At 39.7% G+C, this 26,534-nt stretch overlaps 2 protein-coding genes across 3 annotated transcripts in view; both read right to left on the bottom strand.

Moving 5' to 3' along the window:
* LOC139150128 (uncharacterized) overlaps positions 1–10,873 on the bottom strand; it is a 45,090-nt gene extending 34,217 nt beyond the window's left edge. Inside the window, exon 1 of one of the 2 annotated variants that reach the window (XM_070722300.1) lies at positions 10,738–10,873. The gene's annotated coding sequence lies outside the window, so the exon portion shown is untranslated. The remainder of the gene's footprint in view (positions 1–10,737) is intronic. The other variant, XM_070722305.1, reaches the window with a different exon arrangement.
* Positions 1–26,534, bottom strand: part of LOC139150144 (small ribosomal subunit protein uS12m-like) — a 629,842-nt gene that overhangs the window by 404,842 nt on the left and 198,466 nt on the right. The gene's annotated exons all lie outside the window — the stretch shown is intronic.

Genomic DNA, 26,534 nt, shown 5'->3' with positions numbered 1-26,534 from the left:
TGATATTTGATCTTGTGAACACCAAGTTCCATTAGAAAATTTGTGACAGATTTGCTCTAGGTTTCTCGAAGCTCTTTTAAATCATTATTTACTTTATCTGACCCTTCCATTTATAATAATGTACATACTGCCGCCGTGGCCTTTGATGAAATCAGTCGATGACCACGAAAGGGGTCGAAGAGACACACTGCCTCGACACTTGACAAGACTCCTGATCACGCTGTTTTTCACAAGCTATAGATTACAACCCCAGAGAGCTGGGATACCGGGAGATTTTGACCAGTTCGTGACATCACAAAAGAGCGCCAACTGGTCAGGGCAAAATGGTAAACCTGTCACCGGGAGTGGTCGTTTGCCATTATATTACGACAGCATTTTGAAATGTCAGTATGAGAGTTCAGAAAGCCATTTTCTTTTGCTTGAAGCTCAAATAAATCTTGGGTTCTTTACTGATTCCGAAATGTTAGTGGGAGCATTGCCTTCCTGCAGAAATTAGATGGCGCACAGAAGACTCTCCGCTGCAGGTGACATCACCAATGACCACAAATTTATACGCGCCATTGTGAAGAGAGACTTTACTTTTACCGTCATTATTATAGTTCATTTCATTTATCAGATTTTTTGCAGAAATCTTCGTAATTCCCTTCTAAAGGACCCCTTACTAAAGTTATTTATCAATTTTACATTATTTAAAGTAAACTTCATTAGGGGTTGTTCAGGTTAGTTCCAACGGTGGTACGCCGTAAATACCGCTTATCGTTTTCGCGTCTCGTTTTTGCACCATCAATATTCTTGTATAATAAAATATCTGTCAACCTAACAAATACAGAAAAAACAAATAAACTGGTTTTTATAGCTTCTTGCCGACTGAGATAAAAATGTAAACAACCTTTCTAAGGTTCGTATATTTGTTCCGCGACGATGTTACAGTTTGATGGAACACACTCTGATTTTTATCAAGATTTGGAAAGGCACTCGTCATGATGAATTTTCTGAATGACCTGTCCCTCGAACATGCGTATGTTTGTGCACGATTATCGCAATCGGAACACCCATAAGTCACACCATAAACCGTAGATTCTACTGCCTACGGTGGGTCACATGACGGAAATGTGTTCATCCTACACGCTACTGGCTGGTGAGGGACGGACCATTTGACTCGGTCAGGGGGGAGTCAGCGTAGGCATGGGCAGTTTTATTGCCTCCGGAGATTTCTGAGAGTGGGGACAGCATACATGCTGTACCCACAGTTGCACTTTGTTTAACTTTCTAGCCCTGTGAGTATGTGTTTGCAAAAATAGCAGGTCTGAATTTCAAAAAGCACTGACAGTTCACTCGGCTTTCCCCACCCCTCCCCAAGATCTCATCGTCAATACCTGAGAGTCATTTTCCAGTCGTACTACACAAGGCGACGTCTATCACATTTGAAGCCCGCATACCGTTTGCGACTCCAGTTACGAAAAGAGAGAAGATTTCTTTCATGTCATTTGGTCATATACCCATGTCGTTGGTTTAAAAACGTGACTTTGCGTGTTTGAAGGCAGTGATTTCCTCTATAAGTATAATGAATGTCAGAGTCATTCTCTAAAAAAATGGGTTTATAGAATCATGGCGTCCTGCATCCGAGCCTGACATACTATTGCCTTGTACTCTGAATACATGTTTCCCGATGTACCTAGAGAATAAAGGGCCCTTTCTTCATCACGAAAACAATTAGGTACTCTTAGGGGGTCTCCCTACCTTTTTATGAAGCATTTTGACCCCCTAGGATTACATTGATTTGCGAGATTGTTGTGTGGGCCCAGTATTGTTCAGTCGTACCCGGTTCCCTCATGGCTATGAATGGGAACACTTTCTGAAGAGAGACGGCTATATTATCGTTAGGAATATCCTTTAGAAATATGCGACAATCCGGTTAATCGTTCCGCTGTGCGGGAAAAGAAAGCACTGTCGCTTCGAATTTCAGTCCGCCGAACGTAAAGAAACCCGAGCAGTCGCTTCTCAACTTCCGTTCCTTTGTACATTAAAAAAACCCCCTTTCATATGGGAATAGCGTTCAATCCTGTCGACGAGTGGAATGTCGAGACGGTCAATGATCACAGACTTATAACCTTAAACAAGTGGACCAGGGTAACCAGCAATTGTGCAATCAATGTTGATAGCGTGGTATTGATTTTCCGACACGATGGGAAGTCTACGACCCTGACATCAAATCCCTAATTCGCCGATTCTCTTCATTTTTCTGTCTCTGTCGACATGTTCCCTACTTGTTGCTCTCATATATCTATATGATATACGAATCCCTCACATAATACGCTGTGCCTCCCCTAAAGTTTTGTATGATCACGTCCGCCCTCAGTGGCATTTCGCCAGCAGCACTTGCACCCTCACAACTTCTGCCATTGGTTCCGATTATCACGGTTAGGCTGTAAACAGCTTCAACTGGGGTGGCGGGCACTTCACTCCGACGCAAACGACAGCGCTGCGAATGAAAATCGCCGCATTTTACCGTCGACAGAATTTATTGATCGTAAGCACTTGAATTGACGAGGCTGGAACCTAGAAAAGCCATGTTTCGCCGGAAGGGGGATGAGGAAAGTGATCGTTTGTGTATTCACTAACGATAAGTGGCTGTAGTGCTCTGCAAGGAACTATGCAGAATGTTATTACATAGACCGTTTATATCATAATATGATACTAGCCTTGTCTGTCTGTCTGTCAGTCTGTATCTATGTCTGTTTCTTTCTCTGTCTCTGTCTCTGACTCGCTCACTCTGTCTTGGTCTCTGACTCTCTCTGTCTCTTCTGTCTACCAGTGTCTGTCTGTCTGTCTGTCTGCCCGTATCTCTCAGTCTGACTCTCTCTGTCCGTCTCTATCTCTGTCTCTATCTATGTCTGTCTCTCTGTCACTGTCTCTGTCTCTCTGTCTGTCTCTGTCTCTCTGTCTCTCTCTCGGTTTGATGGGATATGGGATACATTTTATTTCCATAAATATTGAGTTCAAAAAATGATGATTTTGCCATAAGGGTGCTAAGAAGGCGATGAAGGCTCAGCTTGGTAAAAATACAATGCAATATGAATTGTACCCATAGAATATAGTTATTAAGTACCATATATTTCTTTAATGACGGATTTGCATGTGTAGGAAGCCTGTATGTATTTCAAGAGATGCTGGGTTTTTACGAGAAGGCTATTTAACGATGGCATACCAAACTTTAGGGCCGGGCATGATAGATGGGAACATGTTGACAGTAATGGACAGTAAGGAACGGATGACATAATAGGGGCTAATGTGCACGATTAATTGGAAAATACAGCTCTAATTGGAATAAAATTTGATGAAGTTTTCTGCTTATATTACCAGTACAGCGTTATGGTAATACAGAAAAGACAGCAGCTCCATGTAAATTTATTTTTAATTCGCATATTTAATGGACATTTTGTAATTAAGTTACGTTTCCTAAGCAGTTTAAAGACGATTATCAAATAAATTTGAGCCCAAAGAACGTCTTGCCCTGTCTGCCACACCTAGGTGCGCCTCACTTCTATCGGTAGATCCAATTTGCTTAATTCATCAATTAGTTTTAAGGCATGATGATGTCAATCTTGTTAATCGTGACAAATTTGATAAGAGTTACCGCAGACGTTGATCAAACTTAAAGAAATTAAGCGGCAATGAGTAAAGAAATTAAGCGGCAATGAGGGATATTGTGAGCGATATCGTGACGATGGATTCCTAAATTGGTAAACAAGCGTTAGTTGATAGTTCAGAACCTCAAATAGAACAGAGTCCAATTTGCAGTGTTATGCGCAGGTCCGCAATTTACATGCAGCTTGATGTTAATAAATACAAAACTAAAGCAACTGTGAGAAAACTTGGTATAGACATTAATAATGAAAATACTTGGTTATTTCGGTTCCATAATTTAAGAGATTCGTCGATGAATGTAACATGCTTCGTTTCGGGGATTCATTTTCATTCTCCGTATTGTTACATTATTAAGTAAAACACACTTTGGCTATTGAATTCTCACTTTAATTTTTTTGATCAATACAATTTGGAACATCGCCAGTGTCGTAAACCCCAACGGGTGAGTTTCGCTCGGGCGGTTATTCCTTGGGAAATTTTCTTTCACACTTTGATGGTCCTTTTACATCTTGCAAGAACAATTTTCACCGAAGCGTTACTTCCAAGCAGTGTCATCCTTTGCCCGCGAGACGACTCGAAGGATTTTCCATCATCCCAAGATATTTCATAAATTATGCCAGAAACATGCACATGTATGTAGAAATCCCGTACTGGCGCGGTATTATATTGATTTGCATATTTCATCACAAAATGTATACATTAAATGAAATCTTCCACACAAACCAATCTCGCGGCTTATCCCACCTGTGGGTTCATTCAGTTAGTACCTCTACAATTGCACATAATAAAATGTTTAAATCAGGCAGATGGTGATATACTATGAAAGCAGTACAATTACCCGTCGTTTTATCTCGGATTGAATTACATTTCCAGACTTTCAATTGTCTGTTCTTGTTGAATAACCCTGATGACAATACATGTTAGGATCGCCGCACGCGCCCTCCTGTACCGAGAAGCACAACGCGAACACACTCTGAGAACCAGCACTACTGAAGCACTCCAACGGACGTAAGACAGACACAAAGGCAAGCGAGGCTTGGGTCGAAAGTGACGGGATGTGCGACCGAAAAACAGTCATCCGCAATAAGGAAATGAAATCAAGAAAGCAAAATCATATAAGCCCGCCATTAAATTTGGAGTAATCGGGTTAGGATGTCCCGAAAGGGAAGGAACCCACAGGAGAGTAGCTCGGTGATCTTTATTTGCGTCGTGTAAGCTGTGTTTTAACTCGATTAGATACTGCACGGTTTTTACATGAACACGTCCTTGAAAATCTAATCTATTTCATATCGGATCCTCGTTCGAAGGAAAACCTAATCCATCGACTCAGGTTGCAGATTAAGTAGACGCACAGCTCACTTTTGTCATCTTAAGCAGTTGTTTTAGCGACCCCCTCTCCACGGCCACCGGGAGAGGGCAGGTAGCCATGTCTTCTAAAGGATGGAGATACATATGACTATAATTTTACGGAAGTCTCATGGGCGGCTACTGTTAAATATCAAATACCAGTCGACAAATGCCGCTGTTACATCACGTCGATTGGATAAAATTGTATTTCTATAGTCACATGACGATGTGCAATATGTTTCTTGATAGTTTAGATGAATGAACCATTTGTGACAACAGAGAATCTGTAATCAATCAAGTATGGTGCCATGAACAAACATATACAAAGACGTGTTCATAATCCCTTCTCTGTTTTTGTCTGTCTGTCTGTCTGTCTGTCTGTCTGTCTGTGTCTGTCTGTCTGTGTCTGTTTGCCTCTCACACAGACACAGACACAGACACATACACAGACACACTCTCTCTCTCTCTCTCTCTCTCTCTCTCTCTCTCTCTCTCTCTCTCTCTCTCGCTCGCTCTCTCTCTCTCATTTCCGACAGCACTGGCATAGAGAAGACCTTTTGTACAGTCACTCCCGTAGTTAGATGGCGGGAATGAGAGAGAGAGAGAGAGAGAGAGAGAGAGAGAGAGAGAGAGAGAGAGAGAGAGAGAGAGAGAGAGAGTCTGTCTTTCTGTGTCTGTGTCTGTTTGTTTGCCTCTCTCACACACACAGACACACAGACACACACACACACACACTCACTCTCTCTCTCTCTCTCTCTCTCTCTCTCTCTCTCTCTCTCTCTCTCTCTCTCTCTCTCTCTCTCTCTCTCTCTCTCTCTCTCTCTCTCATTTCCGACAGCACTGGCATAGAGAAGACCTTTTGTACAGTCACTCAGGTAGTTCGATGGCGGGAATGAGAGAGAGAGAGAGAGAGAGAGAGAGAGAGAGAGAGAGAGAGAGAGAGAGAGAGAGAGAGAGAGAGAGAGAGAGAGAGAGTCTGTCTGTCTGTCTGTCTGTGTCTGTGTCTGTTTGTTTGCCTTTCACACACAGACACACACAGACACACAGACACACACACACACACACACACACTCACTCTCTCCCTCTCTCTCTCTCTCTCTCTCTCTCTCTCTCTCTCTCTCTCTCTCTCTCTCTCTCTCTCTCATTCCCGACATCTAACTACGGGAGTGGCTTTGCAAAAGGTCTTCTCTGTGCCAGTGCTTAACCTGATGGTAACCCTTCATCGCATGTGAACGAAAATGTGATTTAGCATGTCCATATTCTGTAAACTTGTTGGAGTATGAGTGATTGCATTTGAATGTTGACACCATAAAATGTTGCAAATCATGCCTCTTTGCCGCTTCTCATCAAATTGCAACGATTAAGCGACTTCAAAACCAGTGTCAAGTTTGATCAGCATATTTATAATGCTCACCAAACCACACAGTCAAACTCAAGGCGAGCTCTCCGTTTGTGATTTTACAGAGCCCATTCGCCCAGGGCTTCAACATTACCTCCGCAAACTGTGAGCATACTTTTCTGCTAAATAAGGCAGACCATTTGCTGTGATGCATCGTCACATTACACGCTTACGCGAGAGATGTATGACTTTCTTGACGGATAAAGAAAAGCCAGGAAATCTAACATGACTTTCACTTGATCCTATCTCCGCCTGTCCAACTCTTATAAGGGCAGCGAGTATATTTTAACGCGACTGTCGGAAGACGAACCAAAATCTTGGCGGAACAAATTACTGTTTGAGAATCGCCTTAAATGAATCGACAAGCGGCGCATAAATAGTACATACGGGTTCAAAAGAGAGGAAAATGAGATAAATACTGTTTTTAATTAAATATGTATATCACCAAAGTGATTAATCTACCGACTCAGAACAGTGACTGCCATTCATATTAATGATGCTAGGGGAGTTGTAAACCAATGTCAGTATTTGAGCTAGATAATTAACTTATCAGAGAGTTAATTTCAATTACCGTTTCCCGACAAACAATAAGCCATGGTGTTTTATTGTGGTGGATTTAATAATTAGACATATCGATCACGTTTCATTTCAATCACTGCCTGACAGAGGGTGGATAAAAATTAAGTGATTTCTAATGAAAAATCAGATGACTGGTCACGTGCCGAGTATTATGGATATCGGGAGATCAAACGATGGTTTTCTCACATTCAAATGGTCAGCGTGATTCGAGGGAATTCATGACAGGTGAAAGTTATCGCACATGCGCAAATGACGAAACGGCTATCAAGGCCGCCTCTAAGGTAAAAAGTCGCTCTATAGCTACGAAAACACGGAGGCATAGTTCACAGACATAGAAATTCGGCGATGCGTGTCGGTTTCATTTCACGGTGATATTAGTTTGGGTGTACCTGTAATCTTTGAAACACATCATTCTCGCCGCGTGTATGAAAATCCCTTCATCTTGTGACTGTTGCGGCATTAGCGTCACGGCTGCGCCTTTTCAGAATGTGCCGCCGTGGAAGTACGCGATCTATCGCAATAACTTGCATTAATAGCGTCAAAATCAGAAAATACATTGTTGAGATATATTTTCCATCACTGGGACCTCTGATGCGGAACTCAACTGTGTTGCTGCCCCCACCCCTGATGTTCTGTTTGAGATAGCTAACTGATTTCACATTCGCCGTAGGTCGTAGAAGGGATTGACTCAATCTTGCTGTTGCCCAGCTGAGAAGTAAAGAGAATACGAACATTTTACTTCGCTAGTACTGTCACCAGCCAAACGGTCACATTTTCTTCAATCACAGTGCTGAGACTGGTCCCATGTGATGCAGATTTGCTGGAAGTAAATATTTGACTAAAGAACACAGCCAATGCGCGAAAAAGCGACTTAGGTATTTCTTTGCGGGAATTTGTGCATTCAAATTAGTTTTTCAGAGTGACAAATCGCCCTTCAGCCCATAAGTCACACCGCTTCCCTTTTTCGAAAGTGAGGCTCAAAATTTCGTGACATTAACGAAAATGTCACTGAGTTTTCACGCTCGGCGATATACGTATACTCTGATGGTTCTCATCGAGGGATGCATTGCACGGAAACAAAGAAGCGTAATAAACCAACCTTCGTTCGTTTTTTGCAATTTATCATTGAAAAATCAACGCGTCATCAGGCCACATCAAATTGGAGATTCAATCAAAGCAGCGTTGCATGTCAGCCACTGTCACCACATAAATCATAAATGATCCCATTCTCTTGGGCTTTCTCAACGCTAAAAGCAAAGTTGGTGGCTCTCGGCCCAAGAGACAAGGACACAAAGTTATGTATTCATGGCATATGGTGCCCGTCCAGTCATCTGAAAACATACGGACTTTGGGTCCTTCGATCTGTGATCGACGCATGTGGTGAATATTCATTCATATCTAAGTTATTGAACCCGAGAGCGCTTTTGCTGACAATGCGAGTCTGTGTGATACGAAATACCTGTCAGCGTATGAAGGCCATAATTCAGGAAGTGGTGACGTATGCACATTGTCTAGCATCGTTGCTGAAGTTAATCTTTAGTAGCAAATGCTCATCTTCTTGAAAATGCAAATGGAGATGCACAACAAACAGGTATAATAATAGACCTAATATCAAGGCAAGTCGCTTAATGGGCCGCCTTCACAAATGATCTAAAAACTAGCTTTAATTTTCCCATTCAAAGTTTCCTCGATGTAGTGACTCGCTCTTCTATTATTTATTTCCGTGAGGTGTAGGAGTTGTTCATACACTCACCTAGATAAATATTTGTGACATTTAAAAATCCAGCTAGCCGCAATATTTCACCTCACTCTAAAATAAATGTAAAAGGACATTTACGTCGTCAAAAACTTTTGCAGTTTACGGAGTGCAGACTATCAGTTGCCACGGTTTTAAAAAACAAGAACAATTAAGGAGGAATGTGACGTCAGGGCAGACACCACTTTTGTGAGATGATATCGCAGTTTCAATATTCTGTCACCACCAGATGCTGTAGTATCGTTATTATCACTGTGATCGTTGCGAGATCTTCCAGGGCCGTAACGCTCTCAACTGTGAATTCCATGTGTGGATATCCGTACCATACTCACCATGAAACACTGGCAACCGTTAAATCCAAAACTTTCAAACTACACCATATTAACCATTGTAACAATGTCACAGATAGCATTGCTACGGTTAAGTCTTTAAAACTTTAAAAAGGGCAGCAAGCCTGTCTGAAATGTATGTATGTATGTATGTATGTATGTATGTATGTATGTATGTATGTATGTATGTATGTATGTATGTATGTATGTATGTATGTATGTATGTATGTATGTATGTATGTATGTATGTATGTATGTATGTATGTATGTATGTATCTATGTATGTATGTATCTATGTATCTATGAATCTATGTATGAATCTATGTATCTATCTATATATCTATCTATGCGTGTGTGTCTACGTACGTTTATTTTTGTATGCGGAATTTGAGTTGCTTTGTCAATATTTCGGAGAGAATTTCTTTTTCAGTGCTGAGTGGCATATTGAGGTCATCATAGGCATGTCTGTAACACTAGGTGTCTACAAATAACCTCAGACTGTAACGAGAAACACTTACGCTACACTCTCAGCTTTCGGCGACCAGTGTAAGCTTGTAAAGCGAAAGACCATCGATGAAGTAGTGTCCTCCCTCAGCTTCGTTTCGAGTTATTGGATGATTTTGTGATGTTCAGCGCTGAAATTCGGTGTCTGCAGTGTGTGTACGGGGTAAGACAGAACAGAAACGCGCAAACAAGGCAGTGTATTTGTAAAGTGAGCGCTACAGACGCGATTCAAACCGTTTGTTGAGTTTCCTATCGAAGCTATGAGTTGGAACTGTTGAAAGCGGCGTGATTTTCACCGCGAACAGGCAAAAACTGCTTGAACCATAAGGCCATCTAACAAGATACCCGGTGGCAACGAGAAGTTTGATGTTATTTCTCCGATAATGGAAACTAGTCACGGTTCTAGGTCTGTTACTGAACAGAGGAAACATTTGCTGCTGCCGAAAAGAAAATGAAGAAAGTTTGTCAGCTTTGTTTATTGCTGTAGCTGGTGATAGAATCCCATAACTCGTGTTTCTTCTGTTTTAACAGTAACAGTCGGTGGTTAAAAATACCACGTTTCCCTCTCTTATGCGTATGTTTCCCGAGAGTCTTGTTAAAACTCACGCATAAACATTTGGTCTTACATTTGTAGTACGGAACTGACGATGTCACTCGAAGTCAACCCTATTCAGTGCCTGGATGCTAAGCCATATGGGGAATCGATGCAAATGAAAGAAAATTCTAAGGGGAAAGTCGTCAGCGCTAACATGAAGCGCATTGACTGCTGCCTGAAAGCACCATTTGCGGTGCACATGCACTCTCGCGCCTTAGCTGTGAACGTAGGCGGCACCAACAACTGTATTTGCCTGGCAATTTATGTTTTATTAATCAACTTTTGACAGAGCACGCAAAAAAACTCACGTGTGGTTCCCTTGGATGTCCAGCTGAGTCTCGCAAATTGACGGTAGAGTGACTCGATTAATGCCCGCGCAAAAAGCTCCTCATAATCCGACGCCTTCGCCCGTTTTGCAATCAATAAGACGTTAAGCGTGGTAATTGACTATTTATAAGACGCAAAGTACGCTACTGCACGGCAAGTTAAATGCCAAGTAACGATAGCAAGCCAACGACATCCGTTTTAAATTATCATCGTCAATTAGAATCTATGAACTATAAAGGGAAGAGATGCCTACCTTCTTAAATTCGCCCGGATCTACAACTTATCTCTCAGTCTCTCTCTGTCGTAACACTGAATGTTACCAAACTCCGGCAGATGCATGTATGCTCATTTCTTTCGCAAATTGCCCAATGCGCATGCGCTCTTCTTCCTGACAGTCAAGCGCATCTGCATGCCACTGCACTTTTGTGACACATAGCGATAAAATATCAAATCAAAAAAGTAATAAACATTTCCTGTTTACGCCTATTTAATGTCAAAAATAAATAAGTTGGCTAGATTTACACGTCATATCAGAAACCTCAACATAACTGAATGATGACGAAAATTGTCGATAGGAGAGGAAATATCATCCTTCAAAACTTGTTTGAAGCACTGTCATGTGAATTGGCGATTCGGTCGTGTATTTATTTAAATTTGGTACTGTAATAAAAATTCTTACACAACATTCTTTTCCTGCATGCTGATATTTTAACATTTACGTTTCCTTCCGTAAAAACACCTTGTGCGTTCGAATTCTAATTGGGAAATTAAGTTACATAAACCAATTGGTCGCATAGCTTATTATGGCATAGAGATTTTTCGATTTGTGCGCCTTGTTTGTGGAAATCTTTACCGTCACACTTTTGTGCACTTCGGTCACTTGATAATTTTAAAGTAGGGTTAAAAACTTACCCTTTTAAGTAATTTTAAACACGAGTTTTATATTCTGATTTATTTTAACCATTTCATGATTTTATAAGTTGTTACTTGTATTGATTATTTTTATTGCTGTCAATTTTCACTTTTTTAAAGGTAAGGCGCATCGGGATATTTAAATATTTAATGCGCTATTTAAGAAATAAAGATTATGCTTATGATTTCATTACTCTTGTTACACTATAGTATTTGACCCTTCATAGTCATATCTATTGTGGGCGCTACATGTTGAAAATGATGTATGTATTTACTCTTTTCGAAATACTTGGCGTTACACTTCGTTTTGTGTTTCGTTGTCAATGTACATTACATGCATGCTCATGTGTATATTTGAGCGTCTGCCGGCGTGCTCATGCGCTTGTGTGTTCGTTTGTAAAACGTCTAGAGTGTTGGCGTGTCTTGCACACGTACTTGCATGATTAAATCGCGAATGATTTGCTGATTTTAGATGGACACGATTGCTTCTTTCTGATCAGATGTACTCTGTGGTTGGAGCTAATCTTCAACAGTTGTAAGACGCACGGATTACCCGGTCTATGCGCATGATCAGTGCATGCGTGAGAAGAAAAAGAGAAACGGTTTTAATAAATCTCGAGCGACTTAAAGGATGAACGATGTTCATTATGATAATTCAAACTGATAATAGAGTGAAGTCAAATTAATCTCAGGTTTCAATATGTCCTGCTTTGCATAATTCCTCCTCCGAAGGAGAACTTTTGAAAATTTCAAACCAATTCACTGCATTGTGCAAAGGACATATACTTGACAAAGACGGGAGCGGGAGAGCTTTGTAGCGGTAACACAATCATCGTCCCTTCAAAATCGAATAAATACCTTACTCAGATGAATGACGGTAGACGGAAACAAATCTGCAAACTGGTTAGAGCAGATGCAATTTTTACCGGCGAATGTGATTTTTTTGCCTTTATATATTGCATTATCGTGATTCCAATACAACCTATTGTAGGCAGTGGTAATTCTATTGTACGCGATGATGAAAGTTGATATTTGTTGAAAACTACAAGTTTTATTTTCGGTTGATGTTTCCCAATTACCTCAGAATGTAAAGTCTTTAGATGCCGACAAGAGATTGGGTATACGTATTGATGTCTCTACAACAGTGTTTGCTTGGCAGTTTTATGGATTTGCTCACATCACGAACATTACGAAAGTTACACCCTAAGAAGCAACATACGCCACCGACAAAGACTTCCGTGTGTCTATGCCACAATATATAAAACTTTTGAGTCTCCGATGTCGAGTACAAAGTACGAAATTGTGATATGCCAAATATGTTTTTTTTTCAAATAATTATAAGAAAAATTGAAGTCAAAAGTCAAACGTACGATTCTTTTATTGGGTAGTATAAAATAATTTGTTTCCTCGGAAGGTGAATCATAGCCTTAAAGGTCTTAAATATGTCTGTCTGTCTGTCTGTCTGTCTGTCTGTCTCCTGTACATTCTAACGTTTCACGTTATACAGTGGCGTTAAAAGTGTTTTTTTTTTGGGGGGGGGTGTTGTAAGCAGAGATGTCATAATGGTTGGAACTTCTGTTGGCAAGTCGGTCGGAACTGTTTCACTTTAAAGTTTTTGTTGGACATCTAGATTTAGTTAGAATAACTGGGCTTTGCAACTCAAAGGTATTTTGGTTAATGCCAGCATAAGATTGTAACTAAAAGTGGACAGCTCTGCAATTGAATTAAGCAATACGCAAATGTAGTTAAGGTAGTATGCGCCTCGAAAGTGAAAGACTTAAACTTTTGTTCAAAATTTCCTCATGAAACTTTCAACAATTCTCTAACAAAATCAAGACAGTCGGCGTCCATGATTGTTTGGATATATATTTGAGGGGAACATGAGTTCTAACGTCCCTGGTACACAGGGAGTGTGAGAACACCGGTGTTGGGTCGATTTGTTCGTACACCATGTATTATCGCGCGAGCCAATGCTAATCGGTCATTTACTGTCCCTGGCGCCCAAGGCGTGCTTATTATTTGGCAAAGGGGAGGGCGCACACTGTTAGACCTGAATTAATATTGTTGCGCTGGCAGACGACACACTTCAAGGTGAACGGGTTTTGTGTACTCTCCCAGCCGATGTCAAATATGAAAACAAGCAAAAACACGCCATGAGGTGGTTATTTCGGCTAACTCATCGTAAAATAATTGTTACACAACCTTGTTAGAGGCACACCAGTGAAAATAATAGTTTCACAAAACGTTTAATTGACATGGACTATATTTTGCAAAGGCAAATGATATACACCAAAGAAATTCATTGATGACAGTGGTGTCTACTATAACGAGATACAATGACTGCAATTTCTTTCAAACATCATTGGAAGGACGTGAGAAAAATAATCCCGCACCCCGATGGGCTGAGATGGAATGTAATACAAGAGTTAGGGAATTTCTGTCTCACACGAACCGGGTATTGGATTCTATTAATCCATTCTCATTTATTCAGTTTACACTACCCAATAATGCATTTGAGCATTCAGTGAGAATTTTGGAGTGACTGAGAATGAAATACCACCATTTCTTCTCGAAAAGAGTTTAAAGCTCAGAAGAAAAACAATGAGAAATGACAGGTGAGCAAAGTAGCCAAGGTACAAAATGATACTCTTCTACAAACAGGGTAAAGTCTTTGAGACAGTAATCTTTTTACCGCCTTGAAGAAGCCAAACTCCAACCTTTCGTTTGTGAAATGAGGGATGAAGTGGTATCTCTCTTGTGTAGCACGTTGCTATACAGTATGTTTTCTCTATCCTTGGTGAAAATGTCAATGCGTTTTCCCGCATTTCCTCTTGTAAGTGAATGTAATACGAGCCAACTCAAATGTTACCCTTGACATTGAGAGCGCATGTGCAAGACAGTTTTCTATTACACTTCTATTTCGTTGTTGGGCAGTTGATTATGTTTTTGATGTTCTGTCTGAACTTGTAAAATATCATTATTGTTGGCTCTGTGGCACTACCATCTATGCAAAATACGTTGAATCGAGGTTCTTGCCGGTCCAATCCAAAACGTCACTTCACCCTAAGATTGACAAGAATGGTCATCTTGTGCTCATTTACGATCAAGACTTTTATCAAATTTGTCACGACAAATTTCAATGTCTCTATATCTGATTGAACGATGTTATGAAATATTAAAGTTGTAGGTTATAGGCGTTGCAGAAAGTTTACATATTAATCTTGTGGACAGTATGTCTAACAATATTCAATAGGAAATGGCCGCGGTTCAACTCATGGTATCGAGTATATTGCCCACTGTCTTGCTGATCTGACCCATGGAAATTCGTGCTTTTGGACGAGTTCAGTACAACTAAAAGTCGTTTCAGTTACTGACGTAGCAACATGACTTCATCCACAAAACGTGACTGACGCTTCTGAAATTTCATCCACAGCTATAATAGCTAACTCGGCTCACCTTGTCACAATAGTGAAAAATACCAAGTTTATTTTAGTAACACAACGAGACTGTAATCCCCGGGCATTTTCTCGCGTCACCTTATAGATCACTGTTTTCCCAAATTACCCCTCATCCTTGCCCTTAAAGAGGGATACGACTATTATCCGTGATGGCATCACATTAACATCTCTACAAAAATCCAGGTAGATTACACATCAGATGTAGGCACATGCATGCTAATGAATGATCGCCTTCGAATCAAATATCAAAAAGTATCAAGTCAGCGAAATATTACTTCTCCTTGACAAACAGACGGCATTTGTTTAATGTCGTAAAGTCGTGTATTAATTTTTGAGACCATAAACTTTGTCACTTTAATGCTAACTTTTAATAAATAATAAAGTTTTAGCTGTACAGGAACCAGCAATAGTTAACATTCTCTCTTACTACTTGCGTTCTGCTCATAAAAGAATTGCAAGTGTACGGTCAAGAATTAATAATCTCACAACTTCCTCAAAAGAATAATAGAATCGCTCCTTTGACTTATCTGTTAGTACAAGTGTAGCAATAATGATGATAGGAAGGCCACTTTGGTAATCAAAGTGTTCGATTAATCGATTGAAGATGCACTTACACTTGAACCTGAAATATATAGACCGTTATATTCTTAGACCTTCACATCAAAGCATTGGACATTGTAAAGCATAAGTTCGCATTCATGTTCATTACATTGGCGAAGTTCGGGTTTGGAATTCCTCTCATGCATTGGATTGAGACAATAATCGCTGATTGCGGTAGTGTCAGCAACAGCAACAGATGGATAACCCAATTCTTTATATTTGAAAGGAATAACGGCGATCGGCCTTACTATAAATTTATAGCTGTTGAAGAAGTATATATTGAATATTGTGTATTGTGACAATGAGAAATAGTTTAAAGATAGGTTTCAAGGCAAAAAAAGTAAATCGTGCAATTAGCGATTATACACAATTTAAAAGTATCCCTAATTTGTAAGAAAAACATGTCAAGGGTTTCTGGTCTTGGAAGAGACGGATCATTATTGCCATGCAGAACACATGGTACCAGTTAATGACCTCTTCCAAGGAAAAGGAAAGGCAATTGACCGCTGTCTTTCCTAAGACCAGAGAGACTTTCGTGTTTTTGTAACAAATGAATCGGCAACTTTAATGTCGGGTTATCAACACATTCTGCGTGTGTACTTTAGAAGAAAACGTGTGTGATGAACATACAGTTGTTTACACTCAAGCTGAAAGACCTGTATATAATATATATATATATATATATATATCGAGGGTATCTGCACAGAATTTTTTTGGGTGAAAAAATGACCCGTGTGAGACTTGAACCTACGTCCCCCGAATTCAGTTCGGATGCTCTACCAACTGAGCTAACGGATCAGTTCAAGTTGGTTTGACGTGCACCGTCCTGTTGCCCTTTTTTCTTCCCCGAATGATATTGAAATATGACAGGTTCCCCAGTGTTGTATAGCTACACAACAATGGGGAACCTGTCATATTTCGATATCACGTTTCTAGTTACATATTTACGGTTCCTTAAAAAACAGCTCTTTCGAAGAGAATAACCAGTGTAAATCTGAGGTCTCATTCGGGGAAGAAAAAGGGGCAACAGGACGGTGCACGTCAAACCAACTTGAACTGATCCGTTAGCTCAGTTGGTAGAGCATCCGAACTGAATTCGGGGGACGTGGGTTCAAGTCCTACATGGGTCATTTTTTCTTTCAAGCCCCAAAAATTTGCTGTGCAGAGACACTCAGATGTAGTTGTGTGTTTTTCAATTTAGTTTCTACTTTAAATTTCCACGCTACACAACACTGGGGAACCTGTCATATTTCAATATCACGTTTCTAGGTATATATATTATATATATATATATATATATATATATATATATATATAATATATATATATATATATATATATATATATATATATATATATATATTGTATAGGGAAAGTACTGAGGGTCATATTTGTATTGGGTCATAACTGCAGGGGTTAAAATTAACGTCCTAGAAAAGGAAAGGAGATCGTTGGTTTTTCACAACATCATCTGTGGAATCTTGGAGTTGCAACAAAGTTGTTGGTGACTGTGTTCCTTCAGTTTTGTGATGTTGGGTAGCAAATTAAAGTTCCCGCCATTTTCCCGCAATTTGTCATGTCATAAAATTCTTACGGTCACGTCAACCCTGTGCATAATGGTGAAAATTAAAATTACAGTTAACGTCTAATAATGGCTTTTTCTTTATAAAACAAATAACACCGCAGCCATCCTGATCCAATTGTTGCCAAATCTTGCGGTGTGCAGTATCGTTGCATCGCTTAGTTGTACGTTTTTGGCATTTTGGCTTTTGAAAAATGACAGTGTACTTGGTTTTTGCTGATGTAGGTATACATCTTTAGCTTTGCGGGAGAGCCGATGTGGCCTGCAGGTCGATCGTGGTCCAAAGCCCGGGGTCCCCTTGGTAGAGAGAGAGAGAGAGAGAGAGAGAGAGAGAGAGAGAGAGAGAGAGAGAGAGAGAGAGAGAGAGAGAGAGAGAGAGAGAGGGTAGAGGTGTTGTATGTTTCATAATTAGGGAATAGGATCACGACTACGACTGTCTTATAAATACTCTAGTTTATAATATCCTCGAAGAAGCATTATTTATATCCGAATCAGTTTTATGGCGACTCGAATGTTTGCATAGCAAATTGAAATATTTCGCCATTGCTTACGTTATCTTTTCATATAATTCAGTACTTTAAGTCTGGTGTTACTTATATGCATGTCCCTGATAGATGGGGAGTCCCATTCTCATTCTCATATTTAATAAAAAATCGTCTTGAAAAGCACAAAACAAGAGACATCTCGGCATCAATCCTTCGCATCGTGCTGGCTGACTCAATGTTTTGTCATGTCTTGTGAAATGTCGTGACTTTTCCATCTCATTTTCTCACAACATTTTCTTACAACTTAGCTCCCTGCTGTATGGTTTCTTAATAATAGAAACGCAGTTTTAGCCATTAAAATCGTGTTATTCAAGGCTGTATAATTCGCAATTGTAGTTTAGTACGTGCACTTACTTACCTTTGCAGCCTTCAGGCAGGTTTAATCGGTTGACTCTCTTAATAGACGAAATGAAATCACCACTGTCAAGTATAACCGTACACATCTCCCCCCCCCCCCAAATAAAAAATGCCGCTCCGTTGCAATCGTACCCGAACAAGTAGAACCTTTTCTCGTCTCATGCGAAATACGGAACTATAACCCCAATTAAAGGCAATAACAGAATTATAGTGGTCGCCGATTTTGGAAAATAATTAGAGGAAATTTACGGTTTGAAGGAAAGATGTTTTGTCGGTGGTATTTGAAGAAAGTAACTTCTGAGCAGTCCGACACATTCAAAACTTATTTTTCCAGCGATATCACCTTTTCCATGCCAGTCTATGGACCAGGAAAAGGTGAAAAAATCAACAGAGATCGTACATAGGAGGGAGGGTTTGAGGACGACTCTAAAGTCATTGAAAAGCGGATGTTGAAGAGATTTGTAAAACCAGAAACGAGACATAGTGGGCAAGCATCGATTTTTATTTCGAGAAAACTTGGTGGTAGAGAGTACAGTTTCACAAATGTTGATACAGAAGGATTGAATCACTACGAATCTACCGTATTTTATGCAAGTAGAAGTAGAAGTAAAAGTTGTAGTAAGTGTTCGGAATGGGGGTGTATCAAATGAATAGATAGTGGAGTTGAATTCGAGTAGGGTGACAGAGCAAACAGTCTAGGGCAATAATATTGTAACGTTACACTTTCCAATCATGTTTTAATTTTTACTGAATGGTTTGAAGCAGTATTCATTAAATAAGCTGTGGGAAGCTCACCCAACAACACTTTTTTAATGAATAATTTACGGGGAAACACTTGATTTTACAGTATACAACACTGTAGAAAGCCATTCTATACCTTCTGAAGTAATGTATTAGGTCCCTGAGAAATAATGCTTCGGTGAAATGATATGATGAAAGCGAAGTATACATAAAAATACACAGGTACGACTTGTAAAGATTTTATAGGAATCAGATGAAAAAGGAGTAGATATTTCACAATCTGAGAAATTGTGGGAAAACGAAAGAAATACAGTATAATATGGTTTATTAAAGTCAGAGTTTTGCCCTTAAGCATTGTTTCCATTCAGTCTGTGTCATTGGTAGATATTTTGCTTCACATGTAGAATTTATCGGAATGGAATAAAGAAGTCTAATCCGTAAGTCAGCGATGATGTAACATCATAAATATTGCAAGTGTTTTGCCTTTCAGAATATTCCTATGTGAAACATTACTGGGAACCTGTAACTGAGGCAGTAAGTGAACTATATGGATTTCTTTGCCGCTTTGATATCAGTTCACATATAGTATGGGCACTTTTTTAATTTAAAATTTCATTTTCTGTTTTTCAGTCATCACATTTGAATTCCAACCTTTTTACCTTCCCCTCCAGGAAATCCAACGATCCATCTCTTAATTTGTATGGACTGCTTTACGGTAAGGATGTGCGTGGTAAACGTATACAGGTTTTATTGATTTTGAGAACTTGAATACTTGGCCTCGATAACATGATGTTGTGACGAGGCGAAGAACAAGAAGGGAACACAAGACAAAGGAATGCACCAAGTCAAAAATGTACTGTCCTCTATTAGTCAGATAGAGATAAAAACCATGATATTCACTGACGTCATCATCTTGAAAATAAAGCGAATACCACCATCTTGACGCCAGGCAGACTGCTTTTTTATTTCAATAATTGATGCTCACGTTTGATGATGGTACGTCGGTGTCAGAGTATTATCGCTCTTTGCCGCCTCGCCTCCCCGTTTATCCCGCTACTCTGAGACGAGAGTCGTCGTGGGATGTTCTTCCGGCGGAGAAAATTGCCCGTTGAGCACGCAGTCATCTGTCAATCTACATCATTACCGAAATTACAGAGCTAATCCTGCGAGTCGTGAAGGACGAGGTGTTTCTGCCTGTCATGCTTCGATTCTCTGACGAGTCGCTAATTGTCAATGTAATGGCCAGCAGCACCACCATAAATGTGGATTGTTAAACCGTTCGCACACTTTCTTTAATCGTGAAACCATTTTTTCAATATCGATGGCAGCGAAAAGCGTAATTACTTACTTGCTACGTAATACCTGATTTTGATGAAACACGAAAAGTTTGGCAGGCAAATCCTTAAAGAATGAACAAGCCCATGGATTTCTCCCATCCCCTTCAAACTTTATCACTTACGCTTATACGTGCCTTTGGCAGATGGCTTAACAATGTTATCGATGCGCCGAAGGTGCCTTTAAAAGAATCATGAGTCGCTACAACGCAAACCAAGGGAATTCCGCCTGGGCCTGGCAGGCATTTGTATTTTCTTGTCTGTAACATTCCCGCGCTTGCAATCAAACGAGTATACACGTTTCTGCGAGACTGTTAGCAAATACGCCGGCGGGTACTTGCAATTCCCGCTGATACTACGCGTTATGTGATGAGATGGTTCGCAATACGATGTTGCTCTCTCAGATTGTACTTCGATGCAAGTATGGCACGCAAAGAACACCTTCTAAAATATTCAATAACTGTAATTTTCTTCCTTTTCTTTCAAGGCATTAATTGCCGCGCTTTTCTAATCTGTTTTCCAGACGAGCCTTGACGAATTTCCTGCAAGGCGTAGAATGATACGCATCAAATTTGAAGTCGTTATATAATGTATCGGGTTTCAATATTTCCCCTCAAAGGATACAACTTAAAGTTTCAATTCTCCTGAGAAATAAGTGCTTTCTCTCGTAGAATAAAGCCAATGACCTCCAAATTGCTACCATTGGAGACAAAGTTGGCTATCAAGATTCCACCGTTATCTTTGATTTTGTTTTCTGGTTTTGTTAATAAATCTTACGGTGGAAGTCGTTTTACGCTTGTTCTCTAAAGATAATTCGGTGAGTACGGGTGCATAATTGCCACCGTAATTCTAATACCATTTAGAATTTGCTTCCAAACCTGTCGCAAAACCGCTGTTGATACAGTCGCCGACCGAATGGCTGAAAGTATTGTCACTCCAATGAGAAAATGAGTTCAACGTAATGATGACTATGTAACCGTTTTGGATCAGATTGCAAAAGCAAAATGGCTGACCCGTGGCTACGGCGCGTCCGGTAGGTGATCTGCCTTCGGTGATGATTTGATTCGGCTTACTTTTCACAAATGTATGCCTTGCTCGCTTTCTGTCTCGTCACTGAAACACTGAAAACAGATCAAACAAGTCATTGACAGTGACACAGTCCCCACTTAGTAATGGGTATTTTAACTCTTTTCCTGCCAAGTCCATATTTCACCACGTGGTCAAGATGGTTAAAATTAATGAAACACAACATATTCCATATGGTGTATTTTAACATAATACTGTACATTTGAAGGCTGTTGAATACATAAAAACTGTTAACTTGATTTTTTTGGACTAAAGATGCTATTACAGACCAAGCCAAGTGGGTGAAAATACGTCGTGTTTTGGCTCAAAACCGCTCTTAACTGACTTGGCTGATGGGGAATTGATACTGTCTGGCAGGAAACGGGTTAATTACAAGTCCTCTGAGAGGACTACTGTGATCTGCCATACTAATTACAAAAGGTCATTAAAATGAATCAATTCGTAGTTAATCAACAGGATGCTGCCAAACATTTTTGCATCCTATCCTAACACTGACAGATTATCACCGGTACCATATTTCATAAAGTTTGATGCAGTACTTTGGACATTCACCCTAAAGACAAAAATCAATTATGTAAATGCGAACTACCAGTTAATTTATATATGTATATCATACCACTAAGTGTCATTGATTTGTATTTACAACACTATGAGATCAAAATCTGTACAAAGTTTCATCAAATTTAACACTGTATTTGTGGATATATCACTCTCATTAGGAAAGTTCATTACATATGCAATTACAAATTCATTAACTTGACACTGATAAATGTCTTTTTCACTGTTAAGGCAATTTGAGCTCAACATCTGTACCAAGTTTCATGAAATTTGTTGAACTATTTCTTGACATATCAGGCTTATTACCAAAATTCATTAAATATGCAAATAAGCAATTAATTGATAAGAAACTGCTACATATCTTTGCACGCCATTTGATTACTGGAAGGAAAAAATCTGTACCATGTTTCATTAAATTTGATTCAGCATTATTAGACATATGACATTAATTATGAAAATTCATTAAATGACATGATGCTCCTTAATGTGTTCACATAGTATTATAATGCTGACAGATCAACATTTGCACCACGTTTCATAAAATTTAAAACAGTATTTCTGGAGATAGCCCACTAATTAGGAAAAGGAACGAAATATGCAAATTAGCAATTAATTAACATGATACTGCTAAGTGTCTTTGTACACTATTGTAGGGCTAGGTGCTAAAGATTTGTACCATTTGTTTCATTAAATCTGTTGCAGTATATTCCAGACATCACCCTAATTTCAAAAATTCATCAAATATGCAAATTAGCAATTAATTGATGCAATAATGACATATGTCATTGACTGATATTAGAACTCTGTGTGATACACATCTGCACAAAATTTCATCAAATTTGGCACAGTTGTACCAGAAACAGCGCCCTAATCCCGAATTATGCAAATTAGTACTAATTATGCAAGCCACACCAATATAAATGGACCTGCATATGTATGCCATAGTGTAGTATCCTTGTACCAAGTTTAGAAAGTATAATTGGCACAGGTATATCTCAGATATCTGCATTCATGAGCCCCTTTGCATGGACACAGCATTAATATTAATACCATCCTGGAACCCCTGTGGATCATACCTGGGGAGCATGTGGATGGATATCAAATACAGGAAAGAAAACGGCCGTCACACAGCCATTTTTGATCGAATCATAACAAAAATCGGCATGCAAATATATGTGACAGGGATTAATAAATGTACTAACTTTCAATGCAATTGCGCCCGGAATCGCTGAGAAATTTATGTGAACGAACGCACAGTCGTCAAATATAGGAAACAAAATGGCCGCCTCACAGCCATTTTAGACCGGATCAAAACAAAAATCAATGTGCATATTACAACATATAGAGTAACCTATGTACTAAGTTTGAATGGAATCGCTCCAAGCATCACTGAGAAATATGCGTGAACATACGCACCGACATAAAATACAGGAAACAAAATGGCCGCCAGACGGCCATATTGGATCGGATCGTAAAACAAATCGAAGTGCATATGTATGACATAGGTAATAATTTTTGTACCAAGTTTGAACGAAATCGCTCCAGGCGTCTATGAGATATCTGCGTGAACGGACGGACGCACGGACGCACGCACGCACATGACCAAACCTATAAGTCCCCCCGGACGGTGTCCGTGGGGACTAATAAATGTACCGAATCAAGTCAGCCCTTCATCGGATTTTGTTTTCAATTGGTATATGGCTGACTACACATACTTAGATGACGAGCTAAATATCTTAAGAGGCAATGGAAAACTGAAAATTCTTGCATTGGCTAGGAAAAAAGGATCGAACAGGCAATTCCATGTAAAAATACCATTGCTGTCAGAATGTAAACATGGAAACAAGTGACGAGACATATCAGCTGACAGGTAACATGCGCGATAAATGAAACCTCATCTCTTAGAACATCGAACTCCATTTTTTTCAGAGTATCAACACTTTCCACTGAATGGCTAATTTGCTTTATAGATAACAGTTTATATCGGGAAAGTTTGATTCCAAAACATTTTGGCATTGAACTGTCCAAGTGGTTACAAGAACAAGTGAGTTTCACTTAAACAACAAAATCAAAGATAAGCGTCGTAAAAAAGACTAGCAAACGATTATGCACCATATCTCTGCAGTATAATTCTCATGAACAACTCCAGCCCCGGACGGATTCCATTTTCGATAAGAACGCATTGCATTAACAATAGCCGATATACAGCATCGGCAAGTTGTTAAGATTCGCTTTCCAGTCAACCAGTCCGCGGCCGCTCGATGCGGCAAACTTCGATTGATCGTAACGTTGTACGTGTTGATTTGATGAAACGCAAAATTTGTACACTTTACCGGGCGGCTTCATCACTATGGTTACGGTGATTCTTCTCTCGCGGAAACCTCCCCTGGTAATTGGTACACGGTTCGTTCTTTGACCTACTTTTCAACGTTTAATTCTCCATCAATTCCAGAGACAGTACCTGTGACTTTTGATATATTTCTATTATTTTTGTTCATAAATCAAATACACCTTCTCAATCTTCTCCCTGAAGTTTGTCCACATACAGCCTGCACGGTGTATGACTAATGAGTCTTGTTCGGCTTTGGATTCAGGTGTTACTATGATTGATAAGATTGGTCATCGCACATAACATTGGTCATCACACATACACACCCACGCATAGACAGTGTCACACAGACACACTCATACAGGCTATATCTGAAATGTGGACATCCATTTTGACATTATCTTTGTTGTAGAACAAGAACCTGTATTTTGCAAACAAGAGAAAAATACTACAAAACCCACACTCGACTACCGTAACAGCTAATGGAGTTTCAGCTACCGCGCTAGCCAATGTATTTTGTACACGTATACCCTGTTCTGATTTTCAATGTACAGCAACGCACGTTCAATGCATGATCGGATCAGAGAAACAAATAGCGTCCTTCAGAAATCAAGATATCCCGTGGAGACGTCTGACAAAATGACAAAATACAACGCTATTGGAATTACGTAGACCCGTTACGTCTTCACCTTTATAGAGAGTTTAATTTTTGATAATGTCATCTTTGTTTACCATATCAAGCCAAAACGCAGAAATAGATAAAAAGAAATAAAACCCTCTTTACTCTCCGTTTTGCTATTTTCTGTGGCCTAGGAGATATTTGGATTAAGAGGGAATGTAATTGAATTCCACAGGGAAATGTGTGGAGTTACCGGTGGGAGATGAGCTGGGTTTCTTTAGACTCAGTGATGTTCCGATTAGAAAATAGTTTTTGCTAACAGTTTACTGAGCTCTGTAACATTGAAGCCCATATGCGCCAACGTTGTGGATTTTAAGTATGTGATTACATCAATCTGTAACCACGATCATTACAACGGTAGCGTGGCTTCACGCTGTAGTGAAACGAGACTCAATTATGGGCCCTCGTCTGCAGTCATGGATGGTGTTACAGGAAGCCTTGAAGTATTCTCGACAATCAGCTTTACTTCACCATTCATTCAGTTCATAGTTCCATCTCCGACTATTTCCTGAACTTATGTCATAATAGATCTGCAGTAAAACGCAGACTTTTTCGCTTCGCGTTCTCTGCTACTTTCTGAATTATAAAACCACGTCCGGGATTTCCTCTTTAAAAGTAGTATAACTCTCATAGGAGATTTTTAAAAGTGTAGTTTCACTGTCACTCAATGCAATTTATATTTTCTCTCCTACAATAATGACAATGGCAGTATCAATTCCATCTCCTTGGTTTTTAATCTTTCTCTGAATTTTGGCTTGTCGCATTTAGACTGTATCTCCCGCCAGTGATGTTTTTTTCGTGTCGTCAAGTATCGATACGACGCTCGTTATTATTTTGGCATCTTCTTAGCACAATCTGACGCCAAGCTATCTTTTCTCATTCAAAGACGTCTAGGTACAACGATGTAAGATTAATTTCCCCTCTCGGTGGATACTGGTTCGCAATTGTCACTGAATGACCCCGATCGAGCACTTTTCTAAGAAATTCGTGCTTAGTCTCAAAGACGAATTTTACAGCGTTGCGTTCGTTTGAACGACAAGTGCAGCGCAACTGGAAGAGTCCATATGGCCAAGGGGACCAAACTGGCGTTCTGTTGAAGACTACACCGTTGTTAATTTTGATGTTTGACGGAAAACGACAAGCTCTGATGTGCACCGCGGTCCGTGAAAGTTCAATGTTTGAGCCAATTTCAAGCCAGCTTTTAAGCTTCATAACATCGAGGATCTCTCGATGTCTGTACTACACCATTGTAATATGTTGACTAGCACGGAGAGTACCAATTTTGTGGAGATACATGAACCATCGTTCATCGATGGACCGGTATACGCTCAAAATACAAGTCGTATCCTGAAAAAATTGAGTCCTGGGAGGTTTCGACGTGTAAGGGAGGGAAAGTATTTGAAACTTTACGTTTCGTTTCATATTTATAAAGCTTCCTTTAAGTACCATAAGCTGTAACTTTGGATATTTGTTTTACTATTTTTGATGCAGTGTCAACTACAGTTTCTTGTTCTCTTCTCGATGCATATCGAGACAGCACACAGCTTTTAAACTCTGCCAGTACACGTGTAGACCACATTGTCATTGTTGGCAAGTGTATTCCGGTCCGGACAAGAATTCAAGCGTAAAGAACATAACACTGCAGTTTACACGTGTAGGCCTGGATGACGTTTGGCAAGCTAAACAATGGGTGTTACGCGATGTGTTTTGCAGTAGAACAAGAAAGTGTAATTGACATAAAAAAGGAAGTAGTGAAAACAATCATTCAATATTACACTTCTTGCCTCCTAAGTCTGCTATCCGCCCTCTATCGTCTGGTTTACTGGTCACCGAGCGGCTCAGCATTGCGTACAGGATAAACCGCCTGTC

The sequence above is a fragment of the Ptychodera flava genome, chromosome 14, assembly GCF_041260155.1.
Source record: "Ptychodera flava strain L36383 chromosome 14, AS_Pfla_20210202, whole genome shotgun sequence".
Taxonomy (NCBI): domain Eukaryota; kingdom Metazoa; phylum Hemichordata; class Enteropneusta; family Ptychoderidae; genus Ptychodera; species Ptychodera flava.
Note: the sequence above shows the minus strand (reverse complement) of the source record. Positions and strands in the feature narration are given on the sequence as shown.